Source organism: Melanotaenia boesemani, chromosome 14, assembly GCF_017639745.1.
Source record: "Melanotaenia boesemani isolate fMelBoe1 chromosome 14, fMelBoe1.pri, whole genome shotgun sequence".
Lineage (NCBI taxonomy): Eukaryota > Metazoa > Chordata > Actinopteri > Atheriniformes > Melanotaeniidae > Melanotaenia > Melanotaenia boesemani.
In genome coordinates this window covers 24,548,030-24,554,196 of record NC_055695.1, presented here as the reverse complement: position 1 = coordinate 24,554,196, position 6,167 = coordinate 24,548,030, and the positions used below count along the sequence as shown (strand labels likewise).

The window sequence follows — 6,167 nt, the reverse complement described above, 5'->3', positions numbered from 1 at the left end:
AGACGTAATCACAGGTGCATCAGCGAATCGACACACAGGTGTTCTGTGCAGTATCACCAGGACTTCTTAGTGCAGCTGACCGGGAGGAGGGACGACTGAATTTAGGCTGAGACGTGGATAAAGAGTGATGGTGTTGTGCCGCTGTTTGTGTTGCTGAATCTGTCTCCGAAAGGCCCTCTGGTTCTGTTCTCCACCCCGCTGTGCGCTCCACCAGAGGCTGCACGTGTCTCAGTACGTCTGTCATACGCGGAAAGCATCTACAAGGTGAAGGAGAGCAACGGCAGTCAAGCAGAACTCGACAAATAACATTTGGCAGACATTAATTAGTCAATGAGGAGTGTTTGGGTTTCTGCGCACGTCTTGCACACCAGCAGCCGGTATGTGTGCATAAGTTTGATCGTGTGTGTGCGTGGGGTGAGAGAGGGAGAGAGGTAAAGAGAGAGAGCGAGAGAGAGAGCGAGAGAGAGAGAGAGAGAGAGAGAGGAGGGGACCGGCGACGCAGCAGCTTTCCCCACTGTCATCCGAGGCTGCTGAGGAGATGTTGGGACGCAGGGAGCAGGATGCTGGCTGCATTAGCCTGTGGCCCAAAGAAAAAGTAATACCAAGTTTTTTTTTTTTTTTTTTTTTCTTTTGCCTTTTTTTTAATATTTTTTAAAGAAACAAAGCCAAACAACTGTGTTGGAGATTTACTGTCAGTGAAGGCTTGAGTCGCTGGGCTTTCTTCTTGGACTTTAGGTTCTTAGCTGAGTGACTGACGAGCGGTAACTGAAGAAAAAAAAAAAAAAAAAAAAAAAAGCTCACCTTAAAATTCTGAAAGGACTTGTGCTGGAGATGCGGGATTTACTCAAAAAAATCTGGCTTGTAAGTATGTTTATATGTTTTTTTTTGTTTTTTTTTAGATTAACTGGTTATAACCTTGAGGCAATGTGAAATCTGTATTTACCAATAATAACAATAATAATAATAACAACAATAGTAATATAAATAATAATAATAATGAGTTTTTTAAAGCAGACGTAAGGGGGGGGGGGGGGTTAAAATGACCATTTTTAGTGGGAATGGCACCGTGGTTAAAGTGCGCTGTCAATTATGGTAAGACCCAGACGGGTGAGTGGCAGCCGGCTGTTCCGTCGCATATTAGCGGGAGCATCCATTGAGCGCTGATGAAGCAGGCTGAGTGGCCCCAGAGCTGGCGTTTAGAAAGCAAACAGTTGTGTGATTGTTAGAAGAGCCTGGGAAAATGTCCCCATGGCTGGGAGGTGGAGGGACTTGACGCCAGAGTCTCTTGTTAAGAAGACTTGTGTGCTCCCAGACAGCATTGTGATGCTAATGAGCACCAGCACGTTGTTGAACTTGATGTTGACTTTTTTTCTTTCTCTTTCATTCTTTTATTTAGCGTTTTTTTTTTCTTTCTTTTTTATTGGTAACTTGTTTATGGGAAAATCTTCTCCGGTAATACAATGTGAAATTAATTAATATGGCCGTCGTTGCTGAGGAGAGAGCAACGAACTTCTCAGAGAAATTTTGAGTAACTTTTCTCCTCACCCTTTTCTCACCTTTTTTTTTTTTTATTGCTTAGAAATTATTTTTTACAAAAATATTTTTCTAGAGTCAAGAGTGACACCAGACACACACACCTTTTAATCTTTAAGATGTAGATTTCTACTGATATTTAAGAGTTGATCTAAAATGAGATGTTTGTGCCATAAAGTAAGAAAACAAAACAATTAAACTGTTTATTGAACAGTTCAAATAAAAAATACTACTTTGAATTTTATTTATAAGCAAAATAAATTACAATTATGCAGCTTTAAAGGAGGAAGACTTATTTCTTTCTTTCTTTCTTTCTTTCTTTCTTTCTTTCTTTCTTTCTTTCTTTCTTTCTTTCTTTCTGTCCCTCTCTCTCTCTCTGCAACAGGTGTAGGCCCTGTCGAAATGTAATTAATACCACTGAGCCTCTACTTTGAAGTAACTGTAGTCAAGGCTTACATCGTCTCCTGTCAGTCAAACATATAAAACCAAATTTAACTAATTATGTTGTTATAAGCTGTATTATGAGACTCGGATTAGTTTGAGAACCGATTCTTTTATACGCAACACGTAGTCAAGTAGGAATTATTTTAACATATAAAATCTGAGTGAAAACGTAAATAATAGCAGATTGAAATGGTGGTTATTTTTCTGTTTAAAAAGAAATTATTTTCAAATATATATGAGTACATTTGACTTTTTATTCAATTTACATAATTCCTTACATTTTAATTATTTCACTCTTCTCAGAAAATAACATATCTAATTAAGTAAAAAGAACAAAAAAAAAAAAATTTGCACAATTATTTTATATAATACGTCTTAGAGTTTATTAAGAGCTCAGTAGATTTGCCTGAACAAATTCAAAGTACTCCACCGTTTTTCTATTTCACTTTTAAAATTCTAACCACTGAAACGCTGAAACCAGTGAATTTAATTTCGTTCTTTTCAGCACCAAGGACAGAGACTGTGCTTTGGGTTTAACGTGCTGAATAGAAATCACTGCAGCTTTCTTCTGATATAGAATATTTTCAGATATAACATTCAAACACGTTTCCTTCATTTTACAGTTCGTTTTTTTTTTATTTTGTTACAGAAAATAATTTTAATGAGAGAAAAAACGAATTAATTGTTTGTTTTTCTGAGTGAAATGTTTACAGTGTGAATCAGGTGTAACATAACTATGGAAGGGGACATGTTGCTTTTTTTTCCTCTCTGTCGCTCTCTGTTTTTCGAATAGAATAGAATAGAATAGAATAGAATAGAATAGGAGGGGTTCATCTCGTGGTCTCTGGACACGGTACTGTATTTAATGTCTAACAGGACGTGACGCAGTTGGGGGCGTGTTCAGCTGAATCAACGTGAATCTGATGAGATGAAGAGCTGAGAGTTGGTTTTAATGTACAGTACGTTCACTATTAATCAAAGGTAAAGCAAAACATGACCTGCAACAAACAGCCTCTCTCTCTCTCTCTCTCTCTGTCTCTCTCTCTCACACACACACACACACACACACACTCTCTCTCTCTCTCTCTCTCTCTCTCTCTCTCTCTCTCACACACACACACACACACACACACACACACACACACACGTACATATACACACTAACCACAGACGCTTAAAACCGCTGTAGCCAAGGTTTTCTCAATCTATTAATATTAAATTAGCACATTTATTTTATATTTTAAATATGTAGTTAAAAAATCCATAAAGTGACCCTTTCATTTTACACGAATTTGCATTTAAATAAAGATATGCAATAAATCTGCTTTTAAGCCTTTTGTTTTCTTGGGGCGAATTTAAACATCAAAATTCATAATATGTAGAGAATTAGTTCTAATTTACTGTTTTTTTATTACAACCTTACCTGCACAGAAGTAACCCACCGTTTATTTCTCTTTATTTTCTCTTATTTATTTCATCTAATTGTAAAATCTTACCTTTGCTCCGCAAACACGACTCTTACCGGCACAGCTCCTGAAATCTGACACAGCTGCTTAAAAATCCAAATATATAAAAAAAATAAAAAAATAAAAAAATAGCTTACACACACAAGCGCGCGCAAATAATAGCCACAACACAGAGGCTCGTTATTTGGAATACACATTGTGAACCTCTAAGCATACAGTGTGGATGTTGTGATTCTCTGTTTAACATGATGACAATAAGCTAGCACATCACATGATTCTCTGACTCTGCAGGAGAGGTTGCGGGATAATATAATCCAAATCAGCATTACAGTACAGTAGTGCTTTTAATTATTTTTAAAAATTTAGTTAATTGGACCTCCAGATAATCTCCTCCCTGAAAGTAATAATTATAACATTATTACTGAGTTTTCTAAAGACTTGTTAAAGCCAACAGGGAAAATAAGAACCAATGTGGATAAAATAGTAGCGAGGGATAAATCTATAATTTAACTATGATTTTTTTTATAACAATTAAATCTCCTCTAAGCCAAATTGGTTCAGCTATTAAATGCTTGCACCTGTGATCAGTAGGTTGTCCCCTCGTTCATGCACGTGGTTCGCTGCTTCCTCTGCTTTGGAAGCAAACTTTCTGTCCTTCTTTACGCAGACGGGGTGTGGTTAAAAGATGGATTCTTTAGTGTCAGCAAGTCTTTAAACGTGACCGCTTGTGTGATAAATGGCCCAAGGTCTGTTCAGCCAGGTGATTTTTACTTGCTGCTTGAGCAAAGATGTGGAAGATGTTTCTGAGTGATGTGTTTCTGTCAGTGTGTACCTTAAAGGGTGAACTTTTATATGTTTTCTAAATAAATGTATTTATTCCTCGCTTTGCTGTTGGAGCTTTAAAATCTACTTCAGTGGATTTGGGCCCTTAGAGATCCGGCATCCTTTTTCACGTTAGGAAGCTGTTTATAATGGCGGAAAGCTATTTGGAAACCCCAAATGTTATATTGCTCGTTTCTTGTTTTCGTATCTGTGTTATTATTCAGTTATTAATGTAATGATTACCTATGTCTGCCAAGGAGCATGCCTAATTCAGTGGACATCGCGCCTATTCCTTGGCAGTCTGACCCTGGAGGGCCCCTGGCGACCCTCCGCCTCCTGCGCCTCATATCTGACACATTTACAGCTCGCAGCCGATGCGCTTTCTCTTCCCTATCTTTCTCTCGCGACTGGTCTTCGTTGTGTGTCTTTAACGGCTCAAAATGGACTCCGTTCGTATTTTATTTCCCCTTTAACACACGTGCGTGCAACGACAGTGCCGCTCTGTGTAAAAAAGGGCATTGTCTTCGCAATGTGCCGGTATCCCCACGTGGTCGGAGACACGCAGCACCACGACTACAGACAGTCGGATAGAAACGCTCCAAGCACGGATTGGGAAAAAAAAAAGATGTCGGAGGTACACAACCTGGTGGATTTTAATAATGTCACGAGGAAACACAACGACTGTCAAATACATTGCTAATGCATGGCTTAAACTGTGAGTATTGTTTGTGTTTATTAAACCAAAAACTGGTGTTTCTGATGATGAGCTTGGTAGTTGAAAATATATTTTAAATTGCATTTTATATAGATTTATTGAACAAACAATGTGCTTAAATAATCTCATTTAAATGGCTGTAAGATGCTTACAATGTCGCGTGAGTTGCAAAAGAGTAACAGCTATGGGGGAATATTTTTATGAGATATGTTAAAAATGTACTAAATTATATTTAATCCTGGTGTTACCTTACATTAATATAAAACTGTCTCTAAAACTGAGTGTTTAAGACTGTTAAGGCACCTTATAAATGGACAGCTTGGTGATTATAAAGGCTCTGCTTCAACTTGTTAGCACGTCACTGACCAATTAAAAGATGCAGTAACATCCAGTAAGGCAGGACTTGTTCCTAGATCATGTTGTTGACATTTAGCTGGAAGCCATTCTACTGTAGGTTACACTTTGGTAGTTTGTCATGCTTTCAAACAATTCATGGATTAATTCACTCAAGGCGAAACTATGGTCCTGTGGTTTACAGTGGGTCGATGTGAACTGGCATTTAAAACAATAATATAAGCTGGTTGTTTGTTTTGGGCCTGTGTTGTGCGGAAGTGTCTCTTATCTCACCTTATAAGTTGTATTTTTGCAATATGAGCTATAGCTGGACCTTATATGGTGTTATCAGTAGGAAAATGCATGCTGTGTCGTGGTTATTACACGTTTGTGGATGATGGATGTGTCATCGTCCTCCTGCAGCTGGATGACTTCACCCTGCAGTTGCTCGTCAGGACTCAGGCTCGTGGGAATATGTTCATCAGTTTTTTATTTGTGGAAAGAAGACGATGAAGGGAGGGGCTTTCTTGGAAAATGTATCACTTTGTTTTGTGGGGTTACTATTTTTTGTTGTTGTTGTTGCTGGCCTCGTGCTGATGGAAGCTTTGGTTTGCATTATGTTTGGTAGCCTTTTCTGTTGTTTTCCGTGTTGGCAATGTCAAAACAGCCTTCTGAAATGTTGATGTCAGTCTTTTTACAAGGACCAAATGAAAGGGGGAAAAGACAAAAATAAAAACATAACGTGGAGACAAAAAAAAGAGGGAATCACGCTGACTATAACCTGTTTTGTGCATGCGCGCAGTTAAGTGCTAATATTAGAGATAGATATAGAGAAGGAGAGAGGGAGGCGCGCG

At 38.2% G+C, this 6,167-nt stretch overlaps 1 long non-coding RNA gene across 1 annotated transcript in view; it reads left to right on the top strand.

Annotated features, from left to right (window-relative positions):
• Positions 1 to 620: 620 nt before the first annotated feature.
• Positions 621 to 6,167, top strand: part of LOC121653482 — a 35,063-nt gene continuing 29,516 nt past the window's right edge. The window contains exon 1 of the long non-coding RNA XR_006012794.1: positions 621 to 861. This is a non-coding gene — a long non-coding RNA (uncharacterized LOC121653482). The remainder of the gene's footprint in view (positions 862 to 6,167) is intronic.